The sequence below is a fragment of the Dama dama genome, chromosome 6 (genome assembly GCF_033118175.1).
Source record: "Dama dama isolate Ldn47 chromosome 6, ASM3311817v1, whole genome shotgun sequence".
Taxonomy (NCBI): domain Eukaryota; kingdom Metazoa; phylum Chordata; class Mammalia; order Artiodactyla; family Cervidae; genus Dama; species Dama dama.
Window position 1 is genome coordinate 37,240,410 of NC_083686.1, and position 21,302 is coordinate 37,261,711.

General features: G+C 36.8%; 1 long non-coding RNA gene across 2 annotated transcripts in view; it reads right to left on the reverse strand.

Moving 5' to 3' along the window:
- LOC133058552 (uncharacterized) overlaps nucleotides 1-21,302 on the reverse strand; it is a 379,658-nt gene that overhangs the window by 105,054 nt on the left and 253,302 nt on the right. Inside the window, exon 4 of one of the 2 annotated variants that reach the window (XR_009693349.1) lies at nucleotides 14,852-15,000. The exons of the other annotated variant lie outside the window; for it this stretch is intronic. This is a non-coding gene — a long non-coding RNA (uncharacterized LOC133058552). Of the gene's footprint in view, nucleotides 1-14,851; nucleotides 15,001-21,302 lie in introns of those variants that run through there. 2 annotated transcript variants of the gene reach the window in all.

Consider the following 21,302-nt stretch of genomic DNA (forward strand, 5'->3'; position numbering starts at 1 on the left):
TCACCCAGAACTGCAAAATTGTATTCATCTCACAGGCTAGTAAAATAATGCTCAAAATTCTCCAAGCCAGACTTCAACAGTATGTGAACCATGAACTTGCAGAGGTTTAAGCTGGTTTTAGAAAAGGCAGAGAAATCAGAGATCAAATTGCCAGCATCCGCTGGATCATCGAAAAAGCAAGAAAGCTCCAGAAAAACATCTATTTCTGCTTTATTGACTATGCCAAAGGCTTTGACTGCGTGGATCAAACAAATTATGGAAAATTCTGAAAGAGATGGGAATACCAGACCACCTGATCTGTGTACTGAGAAATCTGTATGCAGGTCAGGAAGCAACAGTTAGAACTGGATATGGAACAACAGACTGGTTCCAAATCGGGAAAGGAGTACATCAGGGTTGTATATTGTCACCCTGTTTATTTAACTTACATACAGAGTACATCATGAAAAACGCTGGGCTGGATGAAGCATAAGCTGGAATCAAGATTGCCAGAAGAAATATCAATAACCTCAGATATGCAGATGATACCACCCTTATGGCAGAAAGTGAAGAACTAAAGAGGCTCCTGAGGAAAGTGAAAGAGGAGAGTGAAAAAGTTGGCTTAAAACTCAACATACAGCAAACCAAGATCATGGCATCTGGTCCCATCACTTCATGGGAAATAGATGGGGAAACAGTGGAGACAGTGGCTGTCTTTGTTTATTGGGGCTCCAAAATCACTGCAGATGGTGACTGCAGCCATGAAATTAAAAGACACTTACTCCTTAGAAGAAAAGTTATGACCAACCTAGACAGCATATTAAAAAGCAGAGACATTACTTTGCCAATAAATGTCCTAGCCAAAGCTATGGTTGTTCCAGTAGTCAGGTATGGATGTGAAAGTTGGACTACAAAGAAAGCTGAGCACCAAAGAACAGATGCTTTTGAATTGTGGTGCTGGAGAAGACTCTTGAGAGTCCCTTGGACTGCAAGGATATCCAGCCAGTCCATCCTAAAGGAAATCAGTCTTGAAAATTCATTGGACAGACTGATGCTGAAGCTGAAACCAAAATACTTTGGCCACCTGATGTGAAGAACTGACTCATTTGAAAATACCCTGATGTTGGGAAATATTGAAGGCGGGAGGAGAAGGGGATGACAGAAGATGAGATGGTTGGATGATATCATCTATTCAATAGATGTGAATTTGAATAAACTCTGGGAGTGGTGGTGGACAGGGAGGCCTAGTATTCTGTGGTTCATGGGGTCGCAAAGAGTCAGATACAACTGAGTGACCAAACTGAACTTAACTGAATATGTGTTCAGTTCAGTTCAATCGCTTATTCGTGTCCGACTCTTTGCGACCCCATGAATCGCAGCATGCCAGGCCTCCCTGTCTGTCACCAACTCCCGGAGTTTACTCAAACTAATGCCCATCGAGTTGGTGATGTCATCCAGCCATCTCATCCTCTGTTGTGCCCTTCTCCTCCTGACCCCAACCACTCCCAGTATCAGGGTCTTTTGCAACGAGTCAACTCTTCGCATGAGGTGGCCAAAGTATTGGAGTTTCAGCTTCAGCATCAGTTCTTCCAATGAACACCCAGGACTGATCTCCTTTAGGATGGACTGGTTGGATCTCCTTGCAGTCCAAGGGACTCTCAAGAGTCTTCTCCAACACCACAGTTCAAAAGCATCAATTCTTTGGTGCTCAGCTTTCCTTACAGTCCAACTCTCACATCCATATGTGACCACTGGAAAAACCATAGCCTTGACCAGACGGACCTTTGTTGGCAAAGTAGTGTCTCTGCCTTTTAATATGCTGTCTAGGTTGGTCATAACTTTCCTTCCAAGGAGTAAGCGTCTTTTAATTTAATGGCTGCAGTCACCATCTGCAGTGATTTTGGAGCCAAAAAAAATAGTCTGACACTGTCTCCACTGTTTCCCCATCTACTTCCCATGAGGTGATGGGACCAGATGCAAAATATGAAATCAACTCAAGTGTCCATCAATGTATGAATGAATAAGCAAAATGTTGTATATACATCCAACAAAGTATTATTTGCCTTAAAAATCTTACATATGCTATGTATGTATAACATTTTGCCACATGGGTGAAACTTGAGGATATTATCCTAAGTGAAATAAGTCAATTTCAAAAAGAATGCCACATAATCCCACTTTATCAAGTAGATAAAATAGTCCAAATCATAGAGATAGAAAATAGAATGATGGTTGCCAGGGGCTAGAAGGAAATGGATAATGGGGAGTTTCCGTTTAATACATAGAGTTTCAGTTTTACTATATGAAAGAGTTCTGGAGAGGCACTGTGGTAATGGTAGCACAATATTATGAATGTTTCTAATCCCACTAAACTGTACTCTTAAAGTGGTTAAGATGGTAGGTTTTATGTTATGTGTATTTTACCACAATAAAATATAAAATACTATAACATTATGCCTCCAAAATGTTATGCTAATTTGCTGACATTTTATGGCAGAAATTTTAGAATTTATCATGAGTCAGGAATTGATGTCAGAAGGGAATCACTGGTTTTAGGGTCCCAGTTACCTCTCTGACTGACTTACAGTTAGGGTAAATGGAGATTTTGGCTATTACGTTTTCCTGTGGATAACATAAGGGTACATATCTTCTAAGAAGGTTGAGCTACACAGGTTACCATGGAGTCAAAAAAGTGTGTGTCCTTGGTAAAGAAAGGTACAGTAAGAATAATAAATAAATTATTTAAACAATTAATTTAATTAATTTAAACAATTAATATTCATGAATATGGGGAAACTTCCCTATAAAAGGTTTTCTAAAATACGTGTATATCCAAAGGGAGTTTTGATAAGTACAGCAAGACAAAAGATTGATCAATAAAGCTTGGCTAAAAATGTAAATGCTAGGAATTCTGGGTCAAGAAGGAATCTATTGTATGAAAAATTCTATCTATACACACAATACTTAAAATAAGACATGATTTTGTCTAGTCTAGAATATTCTGAATTTTCATTAAGATAAAATTATTCTCCTTACTTCCTTCAGTTCAGTTCAGTTGCTCAATCCTGTCCAACTCTTTGTGATCCCACGGACCGCAGAACTCCATGCCTCCCTGTCCATCATCAACTCCCAGAATTCACCCAAACTCATGTCCATTGAGTTGGTGATGCCATCCAACCATCTCATCCTCTGTCGTTCTTTCTCCTTCCACCTTTAATCTTTCCCAGCATCAGGGTCTTCTCAAATGAGTCAGTTCTTCACATTAGGTGGCCACAATATTGGAGTTTCAGCTTCAGTATCAATCCTTCTAATGAATATTCAGGACTGATATCCTTTAGGATGGACTGGCTGGATCTCCTTGCTGTCCAAGGGATTCACCAGAGTCTTCTCCAACACCACAGTTCAAAAGCATCAATTCTTTGGTGCTCAGCTTTCTTTATAGCCCAACTCTCACATCCACATATAACTACTGGAAAAACTATAGCTTTGACTAGATGGACCTTTGGTAGGAAAGTAATCTCTCTGCTTTTTAATAAGCTGTCTAGTTTGGTCATAGGTTTTCTTCCAAGGAGAAAATATCTTTTACTTTCATGCCTGCAGTAACCATCTGCAGTGATTTTGGAGCCCCCCAAAATACAGTCTGTCACTGTTTCCACTGTTTCCCTATCTATTTGTCATGAAGTGATGGGACCAGATGCCATGATCTTAGTTTTCTGAATGTTGAGCTTTAAGCCAACATTTTCACTCTCCTCTTTCACTTCGATCAGGAGGTCTTTAGGTCTTCTTTGCTTTTTGCTATAAGTGTGGTGTCATCTGCATATCTGATGTTATTGATATTTCTCCTGGTAATCTTACCAGTCTGTTGTTCCAAGTCCAGTTCTACCTGTTACTGCCTTAAGTAAAGTAAAGTTGCTCAGTTGTGTCCGACTCTGCAACCCTATGGACTGTAGCCTAGCAGGCTTCTCTGTCCATGGGATTTTCCAGGCAAGAGTACTGGAGTGGGTTGCCATTAGCATCCCTAAAATTATATCTATAATAATCCAATAGAACCTTCATTTTCTTTAAAACCAATACCTAAAGTTGCAAAATTTGTTCTTAGATTACCTGACACCTGACAACTAATATGAAATAGTCTCTTTAAGTAACTTTCTTCAGCTGTTTCCCACCCCGACCCCCTTCAGGTATCTAATCTCAAATGAGTTGCCAGTATCATAAGTGTACTATTTTTGAATAGATTTTGTATATTTACATGTGCATGTAGTATACTGGTACCATAAAGAAGGCTGAGCACCAAAGAACTGATACTTTCAAACTGTGGTGCTGGAGAAGAATTTTAAGAGTTCCCTGGACAGCAAAGAAATCAAACCAGTCAATCCTAAAGGAATTCAACCTTGGATATTCGTTGGAACTGATGCTGAAGCTGAAGCTCCAATACTTTGGCCACCTGATGAGAACAGTTGACTCATTGAAAAAGACTCTGATGCTGGGAAAGATAGAGGGCAGGGGAAGAAGAGGGTGACAGAGAATGAGGTTGTTGGAGGGCATCATTGATTCAGTGGACATGGGTTTGAGCAAACTCTGGGAGATAGTGAAGGACAGGGAAGCTTGATGTGCTACAGCCCACAGGGTCACAAAGAGTCAGATATGACTGAGCAACTGAACAACAACAACAATAGTATATAAATATTATAATATACTGTGAAACTAACAAAAATATAATCATTACATATGGTATATAACTATTATAATACAAAATTAATAAAAACAACTTTTTACAAAATTATGATACATTTTATATAGCTAGTTTTAATGTTTATAGGTCTATTATGTTCTGGTTCCTGAAAATTCTATACCAACTTCTGAGTCTAATTACCAGTAATACTTCTCTGTTCAAATTTTTCAATGGCTTCTAATTAACTCATAATTTTCTTACATTTACATTTAATCTAATTCTTGAAAGAACTGAGCTTAATTCTACCATATGTTACTATATGCTTTGTATTTGTCCCAATACTTCTTTACTCATGTCCTAATCTATTAGTTACTTTTAAATTAATTGACAGTTACCACAATTAGTTTGTAGTTATACATTTTAGTATTATTTTGATGACTACAGTAAGGATTACTATAAGCTTCCTTAAAAATATTTTACTATACCTTATCTTAAAAAACAGGTAAACAACAATAAAGCTTGGAGGTCAAGATATTGTGTTTGTCCCAGTAATACTACAGTATATTGTCTCAAATGTTTACATTTTAGAAATGACATATGAAAAGCAATAGGATATTGTTGTGATCCACACACACACAAGGGATAAAATAGACAGCAGAAAAATTTTTAAGAGAGCTTATATGTTAGATTTAACAGAGAAAGATTTTGAACCAGCAGTAATAAATATATACATGGAACTAAATGTCTAAAAATTTTAAGAAACATAAGATTAACCATATTTCATGAAATACAAAATAACAAAAATTATATAGAATAAAACAGAACAAAATGGAATCTCACATGCTAGTAAAGTAATGCTCAAAATTCTCCAAGACAGGCTTCAGCAATACATGAACTGTTTTAACTTCCAGATGTTCAAGCTGGTTTTAGAAAAGGCAGAGGAACCAGAGATCAAATTATCAAATTGCCAGCATCTGTTGGATCATCAAAAAAGCAAGAGAGTTCCAGAAAAACATTTATCTCTGCTTAGTGACTATGCCAAAGTCTTTGACTGTGTGGATCACAACAAACTGTGGAAAATTCTGAAAGAAATGGGAATACCAGACCACCTGACCTGCCTCTTGAGAAATCTGTATGCAGATCAGGAAGCAAGAGTCAGAACTGGACATGGAACAACAGACTGGTTCCAAATAGGAAAAGGAGTATAGGAAAAAATCAAGGCTGTATATCGTCACACTGCTTATTTAACTCATATGCAGAGTACATCAAGAGAAATGCTGGGTTGGATAAAGCAGAAGCTGGAATCAAGATTGCTGGGAGAAACAATAACCTCAAATATGCATATGGCACCACATTTATGGCAGAAAGTGAAGAACTCAAGAGCCTCTTGATGAAAGTGAAAGAGGAGACTGAAAACGTTGGCTTAAAGCTCAACATTCAGAAAACTAAGATCATGGAAACTGGTCTTATCGCTTCATGGGAAATAGATGGGGAAACAGTGGAAACAGTGACAGACTTTATTTTGGGGGGCTCCAAAATCACTGCAGATGGTTACTGCAGCCATGAAATTAAAAGACGCTTACTCCTTGGAAGGAAAGTTATGACCAACCTAGACAGCATATTAAAAAGCAGAGACATTACTTTGCCAACAAAGGTCCGTCTATTCAAGGTTATGGTTTTTCCAGTAGTCATGAATGGATGTGAGAGTTGGACTATAAAGAAAGCTGAGCACCTAAGGAGTGATGCTTTTGAACTATGGTGTTGGAGAAGACTCTTGAGAGTCCCTTGGACTGCAAGGAGATCCACTCAGTCCATCCTAAAGAAGATCAGTCCTGAGTGTTCATTGAAAGGACTGATGCTGAAGCTGAAGCTCCAATACTTTGGCCACCTGATGCAAAGAACTAACTCTTTGGAAAAGACCCTGATACTGGGAAAGATTTAGGGCAGGAGGAGAAGGGAATGACAGAGGATGAGATGGTTGGATGGCATCACCAACTCAATGGACATGAGTTGGTGATGGACAGGAAGGCCTGGCATGCTGCAGTCCATGGCTTCTCAAAAAGTCAGACAGGACTGAGCAACTGAAATGATATGAAGTAAAGTAAAGTGACTCAGCAGTAAATCTGAGCTGACAAAGCAAATTTCCAGAAACATCAATATAGATTACTCAGTTTGAAGGGCAGGAGACACACACATACAAAATTAAGACAAATATAAAGATCTTCAAAGAAATGTGGGAAGCTGAGGTGTGCTGGAAGTGAAAGTCATGCCCAACTCTTTGGAACCCTCCAGGCCAGAATACTGGAGTTGTAGCTTTTCCCTTCTCCAGGATATCTTTCCAATGCAGGGCTGGAACCCAGGTCTCCCACATTGCAGGTAGATTCTTTACCAGCTGAGCCACAAGGGAAACCCAAGAATACTGGATTGGGTAGCCTATCACTCCTACAGCGGATCAATTGAACTGGGCTTTCCTGCATTGCAGGCAGATTCTTTACCAACTGAGCTATCAGGGAAGCATGTGCTAACAGATGTATAATAGAATTTTCACAGGAGAGAAAAGAGATAAAGCATCAGGAAAAGAGTTCAAAAAATAATTGCTTATCAAAATAAATGTAATGATAAAAGGGCCAATCCACTGAGAAGATATAACAATTTGACCATATATGCACCAGACACTAGATAAAATTACATAAAGAGAAATTAAATTTGAAGCTAAAATCAAAAGAAATTCAACAATACTTAAATACTTTACCATACTACTTTCAATAATTGATAGAGGAACAAGGTATAATGTCAAAAAGGGTATAGAAGACTTGAACAGCACTATAAACTAACTAGATCTAACAGATACATATAGAACACTCCACCCAGCAAAGTAAAATACATATAAATCTTCTAGAGCACACATCAAATTTTCTCCAGGATAAATAACACTCTGGGTAAAAAAAAAGTCCTTAGTAAATTTAAAAGATTGTAATTATACTATATATAATCCTTCTACAATTAAATTAGAAATTAATAACAGAATAAAAGTTGAAAAACTCACAAACATGTAGAAATTAATCATACCCAGTACTCTATCCTTCAACCTTAAAATTGGCAGCATACCAAAATTAGAAGAGGAAATATTTCCCAACTAATTTCATGAGGACAGCATTACTCTGATACCAAAACCAGAAAAAGAGAGCACAAGAAAATAAAACTATAGTGCAAGAATCATTATGAATATAGATGTAAAAATCCTCAACAAAATACTAACCAACCAAGTCTAGTATCTTATAAAGAAACATTATACACCGTGACAAAACAAGATTTGTTTCAGAATGCAAAGTTGTTTTCTTATTTCCCATAATCAAAAATATATCATGTTAACAGATAAAAGACAAAAACCACATAATCAACTAGACCCATAGAAGGCATTTGACAAAGCACAAAATCCTTTCCTTATGAAAATTTTAAGTAGGCAGGCAATAGAAAGTAATTTCCTTAACCTGATAAAGGGAGCCTCCACTAAAATAACAACTAATATCTTACTTAATAGTGAAGGTCTAATAGTGTCTTCCCAAGATGACGAATAAAAAAAGATTCATACTTTAATCACCTATATTCAACATTGAAATATACTGATGATGTGAGCCACAGCACATCATATGAAAAAATTAACCCTGGATGGATTAGAGATTAATTCCAAATATAAGAGTTAAAACTATAAAACTCTTAAAAGAAAAGATAGGATTAATCTTTCATGATATTTAATTCAGTGATAGTTGCCTAGATTGAACACTAAAACCACAAGAAATAAAGGGAAAAAATAGATAAATTAAACTTCATTTAACTTTAAAACTTTTGTGATTCAGTGGACATCAAGAAGCTGAGAAGATAACTTCCAGGACAGAAAAATATATTTGCAAATTATATGTTAGATGAGGCAATAATATCCAGAGGACAATATATAACTTCCAACTTAATAATGTGAGGAGTTGAATAGACATTTCTCCAAAGAAGATATGCGACTGGTCAGTAGGCATATGAGAGATCCTCAATATCATTAGTCATTAGGGAAACACAAATTCAAACCACAATGAAATGCCACACTTGGATGGCTGAAGTAAAAAAAGAGAGCAATAATAACAGCTGGTAGGAATGTGGTAAAACTATAGCCCTTATACATTACACACTTTAAGTGGTTTAATTATATCGCTTGTGAATCTTATCTCAAAAATGATGTTAAATAAATAGGACAGAAAATTCCAATATACCCTTCATTCAACTCCCTTTCATATCAACAATAACAACAAAAATTTCTCACATAAGCAAAGAACATACAGCAAAGCTAAGAAATCAACCTTAAGGCAATATTGTCAACTAATGTACAGACCTAATTGAGACTTTATATATCTTTTGACTAATTTCTATTTCTCTTTGATAATACAGGATCCTGTGTTGAATTTAATTGTCTCCAATCTGTAACAGTTAACTGAGATAATCTGGCAGAGTAACTAGCCAGTTATTTTGTAGAGTATTCCAATCTGTGTTTTTCTAATGTTTTCTCATAACTATATTGAGTCACACATTTTTGGGAAGGATACCAGAGAGTTGATCTGCCCTTCTCAAGGGGTTGTACAATAACATGATTGATTTATCACTGGTTATATTAAACTTTACTTCTTTGCTAAAGTGTATCTGAGGTAATTAGAATGTTTTAAAAATTAGATTGTGATAATGTTTGCACACCTTTGTGAATATACTAAAATGTCATTGAACTGTACACATTAAATGGATGAATTTTATGTTATGCTAATTATAATTAGCAAAGCTGTTAAAACAATACACTTATGCCCACCTATATTAATAGAGGTACATTTCTCAAGTTAAGTGATAATACTCATAGCTTACTTTCTATTATTCAAACATTATCTAGTGTACTCCCAGCAGTTTTCACTATCAGAACTAAAAATCTGGAGCCCTCCCTGCTAATATCTACAATTAAAATCTATCCTGAAGACTGCAATCAGGATAAGAACTGATCAATGAATTGTGTTATATAATGCAGAGGTTCCAAACACTGAGTCATGCATCCAATGACCATTCTTTGATGTAGAAAATTTAAAATACAAGTTCTTAAGCCCATTGTGGAGATGTGTATTCAGATCTAAAACTGGTCCCAGTAAGATCACCAGAAATGGGACCACTGCACTTTACCAAATATTAGATATTTCTCCCTATTACAGTGATAGCTTCTTCATATGTATCTACATGCTAAGCGCTCTCTCCTTTAGGACTCTCCTCTGACTCATTTTCTGTGATTTTTTCAAATGCTGTTTTTTTCAAGGTTCCTGAAAAACTATTCAGGTCATCCTTTGCTGTCTAGGAAGCGTTTGTGTTTTTACAACTCAGGTCCCATCTCCTCCAAACAAAAGGAAAATCCTAGCCTATTTTGTCTACCCACTCCAGTATTCTGGCCTGGAGAATTCCATCAACTGTATAATCCATGGAGTTGCAAAGAATCAGACATGACTGACTTTCACTTTCAGCCTATTCTTACAACTTTCTTGACTTATATTTATATTTATATTTCAGGACCACTCCTATGTGGGCTTGTGTTGAAGCCATTTCATTTACACCCAGGAAACCATCGGTTGTTTGAATTTATCTTTGATCCAAACTCCTCCTTTTTTTTTTTTTTTTTTCTTTGTTCAGTTAGCCATTGGGAATTACCTGGAGAAAATAGGTATAAATTAAAAGATAGGCATCAGTGCAACTGACATAGGTGACATGATCATTGTTGTCATCTGTACAAGTAATTTACTAATGCCATCTGGGTCTCAACTGAAAATGTTATTCCTATCTTGTGGTAGATTGCTTCTCCACCCATCCAACTTTAGGTTTTGTAGGTTTGATAACACCTACTTAAGGATGGGTAGCTCCAGGCACATCAACATTTGTTGTTTCATGATCAGAGGCTCAGTGTCACCTAAATTTCAGTAGTTTACCAGCAGTGATATTTTTAAAATAGCTTGATGCAGCAAGCACAGCCTTGACATATAACACTAAGGATTTATTCAGAAGTCTCTCCTGCTCAGGGCTACTCTTCAATGAGTTAATTAACAAATAAGTCTAAAATTCAGAGAGGCCCAATAATCACCAGGAATCTTTCTTGTGTGTAGTGGAGACTCAGTATATTAACTTGCCTTTTAATTCATGGAGAATAGCCTCTCATACTTCAGAAACCTCTATGGCGGGGATTATTTTGCATTATCTAGGTTCAGTTCAGTTCAGTTCAGTCACTCAGTCGTGTCCGACTCTTTGCGACCCCATGAATAGCAGCACGCCAGGCCTCCCTGTCCATCACCTACTCCCGGAGTCCACCCAAACTCATCTTCATTGAGTCGGTGATGTCATCCAGCCATCTCATCCTCTGTCGTCCCCGTCTCCTCCTGCCTTCAATCCCTGCCAGCATCAGGGTCTTTTCCAATGAGTTAACTTTTTGCATGAGGTGGCCAAAGTCCTGGAGTTTCAGCTTCAGCAGCAGTCCTTCAATGAACACCCAGGGCTGATCTCCTTTAGGATGGACTGGTTGGATCTCCTTGCAGTCCAAGGGACTCTCAAGAGTCTTCTCCAACACCACAGTTCAAAAGAATCAATTATCTAGGTAGAGAGATATTATCTCTATGATATTTAAAGCATCTTTATGAAAAGGAGACAGGATTATCTAAGTCAGTAGTAGAAGCTGTGGTGATGAAATAAAAAATATAATTCCAGGAGTATGTCAGGAGACAAAGACTGCAGGTGGACTTGAAAAGCTGAAACAGATAAGGAAACAGGTTCTTTTCCCAGAAGGTCCAGCAGGAATGCCCCTCTGCCTCCTTGATTTTAATCCAGGAAGAATAATTTTCAGCCACTAAGTTCTTAGCCATTTTTTTTTTATGACAGCAATAGGAAATATATACACACTACATGACTTAGACCTATATTTCTAAATAGTGTGGAGTCCTGGTTTCCAAGAGTAACAGAAGCTATCCTCCTCTCATGTTAGGAAAGGTGTTTGTTCTTTACCTTGGAGAGAATATCTCAGAATATTTAGGAATCTACATTTCCATCTAAAATCAAGGATTACCTGTTATGTGCTCCATATTATCCAGAGTACTTGCCATTTTCTGTCATTAATATATTAGATCAGTGTAATTTTCCTAGTAAATGTCAAAACAATTAAAGTTTCTTTGAAATATGTTGTGATAGAAAGCAAAGGATATAACTTCCATTCAGCCAGATATGTATAAATACATGTATATCACTCTTTGCCCCAGATGCACATGAACAGCTTTTGATCCTCTTTATTGATGAAGACTGAAAAAAAGTCATTCACCAGAGAAATAGCCATATATAAGACCACACATCTCATGCACTAGTAAGGTAATGCTCAAAATCCTCCAAGCCAGGCTTCAGCAATACATGAACCGTGAACTTCCAGATGTTCAAGCTGGTTTTAGAAAAAACAGAGGAACCAGAGATCAAATTGCCAATATCTGCTGGATAATCGAAAAAGCAAGAGAGTTCCAGAAAAAACATCTATTTCTGCTTTATTGACTATCCCAAAGCCTTTATGTGGATCATAGTAAACTGTGGAAAATTCTTCAAGAAATGGGAATACCAGACCATCTGACCTGCCTCTTGAGAAACCTGTATGCAGATCAGGAAACAACAGTTAGAACTGGACATGGAACAGCAGACTTGTTCCAAATAGGAAAAGGAGCACATCAAAGCTGTATATTGTCACCCTGCTTATTTAACTTCTATGCAGAGTAAATCATGAGAAACACTGGGCTGGAAGAAGCATAAGCTGGAATCAAGATTGCTGGGAAAAATATCAATAACCTCAGATATGCAGATGACACCATCCTTATGGCAGAAAGTGAAGAAGAACTAAAGAGCCTCTTGATGAAAGTGAAAGAGGAGAGTGAAAAGGTTGGCTTGAAGCTCAACATTCAGAAAACTAAGATCATGGCATCTGGTCCCATCACTTCACGGCAAATAGATGGGGAAATAGTGGGAACAGTGGCTAACTTTTTTTTGGGGGGGAGGGGCTCCAAAATCACTGCAGATGGTGACTGCAGCCATGAAATTAAAAGACGCTTACTCCTTGGAAGGAAAGTTATGACCATCCTAGACAGCATATTAAAGAGCAGATATATTACTTTGCCAACAAAGATCCGTCTAGTCAAGGTTATGTTTCTTTCAGTAGTCATGTATGGATGTGAGAGTTGGACTATAAAGAAAGCTGAATGCTGAAGAATTGATGCTTTTGAATGTGGTATTGGAGAAGACTCTTGAAAGTCCCTTGGACTGCAAGGAGATCCAACCAGTCCATCCTGAAGGAGATCAGTCCTAGGTGTTCACTGGAAGGACTGATGTTGAAGCTGAGACTCCAATCCTTTGGCCACCTGATGCAAAGAGCTGACTCATTCAAAAAGACCCTGATGCTGGGAGGGATTGAGGGCAGGAGGAGAAGGGGATGACAGAGGATGAGATGGTTGGATGGCATCACTGACTCAATGGACATGAGTTTGGGTGGACTCTGGGAGTTGGCGATGGACAGGGAGGCCTGGTGTACTATGTTTCATGGGGTCGCAAAGAGTCAGAAATGACTGAGCGACTGAAATGAACTGAACTGAGACCTTGAGGATCTGCAATCTGTTAGAATAAAGTCAGAATGAAGTCACCATCTCCTATACAAGAACTGTGATTGGAGCTATGTCTTAGTGTGTAATAACTGTTCAGTAATATCCACCAGTTTTCATGGCATTTGCAGTATTAAGAACAGTGAATTAAAAAGGAACTTAGCTTCTCCAATGCCAATGGCTCTTTGTTCCTCGGGTCAAGGATTTATAGGAGGATTCTGTCAGCTGCTAAGAATATCCATCCCATATGTAGACTAATGAAGAGGGGAAATAAACCCTGTAAGAAAAAATGTATTTAAGGTTCAATTTATCACCCAGTTTCCAACTACCTATTTGCTAATACTTACAGGGACTATACTGGCTTTTGATATGATACCAGTGTCAGTTCAGAATGGGTATCCAACCTGTGTATCTAATGTGGGCATTCCAATTTTTCCAGTGTACAGTCATGGAAAGAATGGGATATAGGTATTATATGTACTTGCAGTGGTATTTCAGTCTTTCCTCTTTTGGATTGACCTGTCTCTTAAATTATGGCTTCTAGAAATGGGAATGTGATTCAGATCTAAATAAGTAAATATCTAAATATTTAATATTTAATTAATTTAATATTTAATTAATTAATATTTAAATATGTAAATATCTAAAATAGTAAGATTTTCCATTACAGTGTCCAATAACAACTTTCTGCTTATAACAAGTAAGTATTTTATCAAAGCTTACTCAGCTATTAAGTCATAAGAACGAGATTTGCACTCTAGCAGTATAGAGTTAGAACTTCTGATTCAAGGTGCTATACCACACTGCTTTTCCAATAGAGGAAAGAATAAATAATAAAAAAAAAACAGGAGTAATGCAGCATGTTTACCAAAGTAATAGAGAATTATGGTACTATAATGTGTGGCCATGAAAAATGGTAATGCAGTTCTAAATTTGCTAATCTGTAAAGATGTTGGAATAAATAAGTCAGTGGAGAGAGTCATGGCCAAAATATTAAGCATTATAAGCCTGACCCTCCCAGGTGGTTCAGTGGTAAAGAACCTACCTGCCAAGCAAGAGATGTGCATTTGATCCCTGGGTTGGGAAGATCCCATGGAGAAGGAAATGGCAACCCACTCCAGTATTCTTGCCTGAGATATCCCATGGACAGAGGAGCCTCATGAGGTCATAAAAAGTCAGACACAACTTAGCAACTAAACAGCAGCAGCAGCATTATAAGCCCATGTCTGTAAATTGCACGTATATGTAAAAATGTGTGGAATCTACTATTATTGGTGTCAATTACTACAAATTATTCTGTCAAGGAGTTTGCAAAAGGACAAAAGAGAACATTAGACATCTTACAAATTAGAGCATCAATAGAACATGGTTTTAGGAGAGGAAAATTTAATATAATTTTAAGTAGAGAATAACAAGTCAGTATGGAGAAAGCCGTCAAAGGTTCAATGATTACAATGAAATTAATAAGGAAATATTACATGTGAGGCATTTTTCTCAGTATGGTACACATAAAAATCCATTTCATCCTCATAATAATCCCATTAAAAAAGCTCTTATCTTCATTTTCTATAGAAAACTCAGGCTCAAAAGGAATGAGTAACTCATTCAGCCATATCAATTTATGAGTATGTGTTTTTCCTGTATTAGATTATAGCAGACTGTTTCATCCACCTGTAAGAGATAAGACAGGAAAAAAAGGACTTATGCTTACATACTTCAACAATGCCAATTCCTCACCCTCAAAATTAAAATTAATCATCTATACCTGCAACTCAATGCATCACTAACAAAATTAATATGGGTTCTTAGCAGTATTTTTTGAAAGACAAAGAGTGAAATTATTCTGAATATTCAGTTGACTTGGATCACCAGAAATCATGCTAAAGGACATTGATAATTAAAGATACCTCTACATTGATAGTAATTACAAATTATTTATAAAGGCTTTAAAAACAGTTTAAATAAAAAAGCTTTAGATGGGTGATTTTTAAGTGGAAATCATCATTAGAAAGATCAAACGCATAGTATCACAGGAATGAGTTCTAAAATTATGCACTTTGGAAATCAATGCTAGATCTCACTTTGCTGCCTAGATTTAATAACAGCAGTTTCTGTCTTTAGATTGCTGTAATTAGCACTAGCCTCAGATGCTCATTTACACCTTTGGCAGTCAAGGATTGGAAACTTGACTTTCACTGATGGTATGTTATAATCACACCAGCTTGGAGCTTTTTCTTCCCTCTGATCTTTGTTGACAACATTCAAAACAACATTAAGAAAGAGGAAAATCAAAGTACATTTCTCTTGAGTTAAGTGCTTTAAAGTCAGAGAGCCTCAGGAGTGCATTGGATAATTTATAATAAGATTTTAATTGATTGCATTTTGTTTCTTTGTTGTTGATCTCACAAAGACAAAAAAAAAAAAAAAAAAAACAAGGAAAAATAGTGTATGGTTAGTGAGCAGCTTCTTCATATGTATATAACCTTAAGATTTCTCACAAATGCTGTTTATTATGAAATAAAAAAAATATTAAGACTTATAGCAAAATGTCAAGGAATTTTTGGATTAAATATACTATTATTACTCTCGATACTCTACTATGTATATATGCTATACTATCATACTATATTATGATGAATATAGAATTTAGAATTACATAAGTTAATATTACACCTTAAATAAGAGAATTTAATTACCAAATTCTGGTTTCAAACATGATCCAAGCTACACAGTGTTCATATTTTTAAAATGAAATAAAATGGAATTTTAGTGCATAGTAAAATCTTAAATAGGAACATTTACTTATAAAATGTATGGTTATCTGTTTTTCATTAAGTTCATACTCCCTTTAACTATCAATATCATGGCCATAATCATTTTTTTGATTTTTATAGGTTAATTTCTAGTGTTTTTATATAATTATTAAAGCCTCGTGTAAACAAGTATATTCATCTGATTTGTGCCAAAACAATGTTCTCTTTTAACAAGCCTAGTCATTTATCTTGTATTGGAATGTATTACATACACTAAAGGGGTATCTTGGTGTTGGAATGTACCGTGTGGCTTTGGCAGGAGTACACACTTGTAGTTGCTGATTCTCAGGTGTAAAAACATGTTATTTATATAAAAAAGATGATGATCAAGAGGATATAGCTTGCTAACAAACACATGAAAAGATGCTCAACATCACTCATTATTAGAGAAATGCAGATCAAAACCACAATGAGGTACCATTACACGCCAGTCAGGATGGCTGCTATCCAAAAGTCTACAAGCAATAAATGCTGGAGAGGGTGTGGAGAAAAGGGAACCCTCTTACACTGTTGGTGGGAATGCAAACTAGTACAGCCACTATGGAGAACAGTGTGGAGATTTCTTAAAAAACTGGAAATAGAACTGCCATATGACCCAGCAATCCCACAGCTGGGTATACACACTGAGGAAACCAGATCTGAAAGAGACACGTGCACCCCAATGTTCATCGCAGCACTGTTTATAATAGCCAGGACATGGAAGCAACCTAGACGCCCATCAGCAGACGAATGGATAAGAAAGCTATGGTACATATACACCATGGAATATTACTCAGCCATTAAAAAGAATACATTTGAATCAGTTCTAATGAAATGGATGAAACTGGAGCCCATTATACAGAGTGAAGTAAGACAGAAAGATAAAGACCAATACAGTACAATAATGCATATATATGGAATTTTAAAAGATGGTAACGATAACTCCATATGCAAAACAGAAAAAGAGACACAGAAATACAGAACAGACTTTTGAACTCTGTAGGAGAAGGTGAGGGTGGGATGTTTCAAAAGAACAGCATGTATATTATCTATGGTGAAACAGATCACCAGCCCAGGTGGGATGCATGAGACAAGTGCTCGGGCCTGGTGCACTGGGAAGACCCAGAGGGATCAGGTAGAGAGGGAGGTGGGAGGGGGGATCGGGATGGGGAATATGTGTAAATCTATGGCTGATTCATATCAATGTATGAGAAAACCCACTGAAATGTTGTGAAGTAATTAGCCTCCAACTAATAAAAAATAAATAAATAAATAAATAATAACGGAAAAGAATATCTCTCTATAGATAGATAGATAGATAGATAGATAACTGAACCACTATGCTGTACCTTTGAAACCAATATCACATTGTAAATTAACTATACTTCAATAAAAAGTTGTTTAAAGAAAAAAAAAAAAAAGAGGATATAGCTTGGATTCTAGAAGAAAGAACAGAACTGGTGTCTTTAATAAATTGGAGGCCTATTTGCCAGGTGCAGGAAATAATGAAAATTTTCTGCCATGCATCATGAAGGTTGTCAAACCTGAAATAGACATCAAGTATAATGATGATTTCCACTATCTGCACATCTTCACTGTGATTCATTCACCAAAAGACATCTCAACTGATAAGCCCTTTAGTTTTCTTTTGATAATTGATTGCTCTGATGGAGAGAAATGGAAACTAAAACACTGCTGTTCTGACTCTATTTCTAGGTACTTTCCTTTTTTTTTTTTTTTTTCCAGTTGAACAGGAGAAATCATTTGGAGTTAATTTCTTCTGTTTATTACATTATGTTTCTTCTCTCCTCAAAGTTAAATTTTCCTTGACTTTATTAGTGGAGACTGGGTTTCTGTTGTGATTTGGTCTGAATAAAATCAGACGTGAGTATAGTTGTTTAATTTTCAAGAGCAAGAAAGAGGCTGGAAAAGAGAGAGTTGATCTTCTTAAAAATGAAGTGGCCTGGCAAGTCACCACAGAGTGCGAAGGTGAGGTTGGAGAATAATTGGGTATATAAATTGTAGACTTTTGAAAAATAGTTTTAAAATATCAGAGAAGTATTAGGAGCAAGTCCAAAACAGAGGACTGATGCATGTGAAGATGAACGAGAAGCTCTTAGAATTTTGACTCAGTGTTTGTGAATGAAAATAAAAAGCAGATAGAAATAGGCAATAGAAATAAAAACAAAAATAAACAAATGTGACCTAATCAAACTTAACAAGCTTTTGCCAAGCAAAGGCAATCATAAGAAAAATGAAAAGGCAATCTACATTTGAATGGGATAAAATATTTGCAAATGATACAACAAAGTCTTAATCACCAAAAAACTAAGTTGCTGGATAATAACTTATTTAATAATAACTAATTATTATTAAAGTAAAATAATATAAAAAAGAATGTTTATATGTGTGTAGCTGAGTCGCTTTTCTGTACAGAAGAGATTGGCAAAATGTTGTTGAGTCGTAAAACTTGACAACAAAAACTAAGCAATGGGCGGAAGACCTTAACAGACATTTCTCCAAATAAGACATACCCATGGACAGCAGGCAAATAAAAAGGTAGTCAAAATCACTAAATATTAGAGAAATTCAAATCAAATAACAATGAGGATCCACCTCAAACCAGTCAGAATGACCATCATTTAAAAGTCTACCAAAAACAAATGCTAGAAATGGTGTGGAGAAAAGAGAATGCTTCTACACTGTTAGTGGGAATGTAAGTTGGTACAGCCACTATGGAAACGGTATGGAGGTTCCTCAAGAAACTAAAAATAGAATTACCATATGATCCAACAACCACAGTCCTGGGAATATACCCAGATACAATTATAATTTAAAATGATACATGCACATCTATGTTCATAGCAGCAATAGTCATAATAACCAAACCATGGAAACAACCAATATGTCCATTGACAGATGAATGGATAAAGAAGATAAGGTATATATATACAATGGAATACTACTCATCCGTAAAAAGATGAGATTTGCATTTGTAGCAACATGGATGAAACTAGAGATTATCATACTAAGTGAAGTATATCAGAAAGAAAATACAAATACCATGTGATGTCACTTATATGTGGAATTTAAAATATGGCACAAATGAACCTATCTACAAAACAGAAACATACTGTCTATGAGAATAGACTGTGGTTGCTGGGGTGGGCTGGGGAAGGAGAGGGACAGAGATAGACTGGGAGTTTGGGGTTGGTAGATGTAAACTAATACACTTAGAATGGATACAGAATAAGGTCCTAATGTAGAGCACAGAGAATTTTATTCAGTGTCCATTGATAAACTACAATGGATAATAATATTTAAATAAATGTTGTAAATGTTGTAAATCAACTATACCTCAATGAAAAAATAGATAAAATATAAAACAAGAAAATAGAGAAGATAAAAAAGAACAAATGATGATCATAAAAGTGGTTTTCCGTTGACAGTTCAATTCAGTCGCTCAGTTATGTCTGGCTCTTTGCGACCCCAAGGACTGCAGCATGCCAGGCATTGCTGTCCATCACCAACTCCAGGGGCTTGCTCAAACCTGAGTTTGAGCACTGATGATATGCAAACATCTCATCCTCTGTTGTCATGAAGTTTCAACTTCAGCATCAGTCCTTCCATTGAATACTTAGGACTGATTTCCTTTAGGATTGACTGGTTTTGATATCCTCTCTGGCCAAGGGATTCTCAAGCGTCTTCTCCAATTCACATTTCAAAAGCATCAATTCTTCGGTGCTCAGCTTTCTTTATAATCCAACTCTCATATCCATACCTGACTACTGGAAAAACTGTAGCTTTGACTAGATGGACCTTTGTTGGCAAAGTAATGTCTTTGCTTTTTAATATGCTGGCTAGGTTGGTCATAGCTTTTCTTCCAAGAAGCAAGTGTCTTTTAATTTCATGGCTTCAGTCACCATCTGCAGTGATTTTGGAGCACCCATACTAAAGTCTCTCACTGTTTCCATTGTTTCCCCATATATTTGCCATGATGTGATAGGACTAGATGTCATGGTCTTAGTTTGTTGAATGTTGAGCTTTAGGCCAGCATTTTCACTCTTCTCTTTCACCTTCATCAAGAGGCTCTTCCATTCCTCTTCACTTCTATAAAGGCAGTGCCATCTGTGTTTCTGAGGTTATTGATATTTCTCCCAGCAATCTTGATTCCAGCTTGTGCTTCATCCAGCCCAGCATTTCACATGATGTACTCTGCATAGAAGTTAAATAAGCAAGGTGACATATACAGCCTTGACATACTCCTTTCCTGATATGTGACCAGTCTATTGTTCCATGTCCAGTTCTAACTCTTGCTCCTTGACTTGCATACAGATTTCTCAGGAGGCAGGTAAGGTGGTCTAGTATGCCCATCTCTTGAAGAATTTTCCACAGTTTGTTGTGATCTACACAGTCAAAGGCTTTGGCATAGTCAATAAAGCAGAAGTAGATGTTTTTTTCTGGAATTCTCTTGCTTTTTCTATGATCCAAATGATGTTGGCAATTTGATCTCTGGTTTTCTGCCTTTTCTAAATCCAGCTTGAACATCTGGAAGTTCACTGTTCACATACTTTGAAGCCTGACCTGGAGATTTGAGCATTACTTTGCTAGTGTATGAGATGAATACAATTCTGTGGTAGTTTGAGCATTCTTTGGCATTGCCCTCCTTTGGGATTGGAATGAAAACTGATCATTTCCAGTCCTGTGGCCACTACTGAGTTTTGCAAATTTGCTGGCATATTGAGTGCAGCACTTCTACAGCATCATCTTTTAGGATTTGAAATAGCTCAACTAGAATTCCATCACCTCCACTAGCTTTGCTTGTAGTGATGCTTCCCAAGGCTCACTTGACTTCCATTCCAGGATGTCTGGCTCTAGGTGAGTGATCACACCATCGTGGTTATCTGGGTCCTGAAGGTCGTTTTTTGTATCAATTCCGTTCAGTTCAGTCACTTAGTCATGTCCGATTCTTTGCGACCCCATGAATCTCAGCACGCCAGGCCTCCCTGTCCATCACCAACTCCCGGAGTTTACTCAAAATCATGTCCATTGAGTCGGTGATGCCATCCAGCCATCTCATCCTCTGTCTTACTCTTCTCCTCATGCCCCCAACCCCTCCCAGCACCAGGGTCTTTTCCAATGAGTCAACTCTTCACATGAGGTGGCCAACGTACTGGAGTT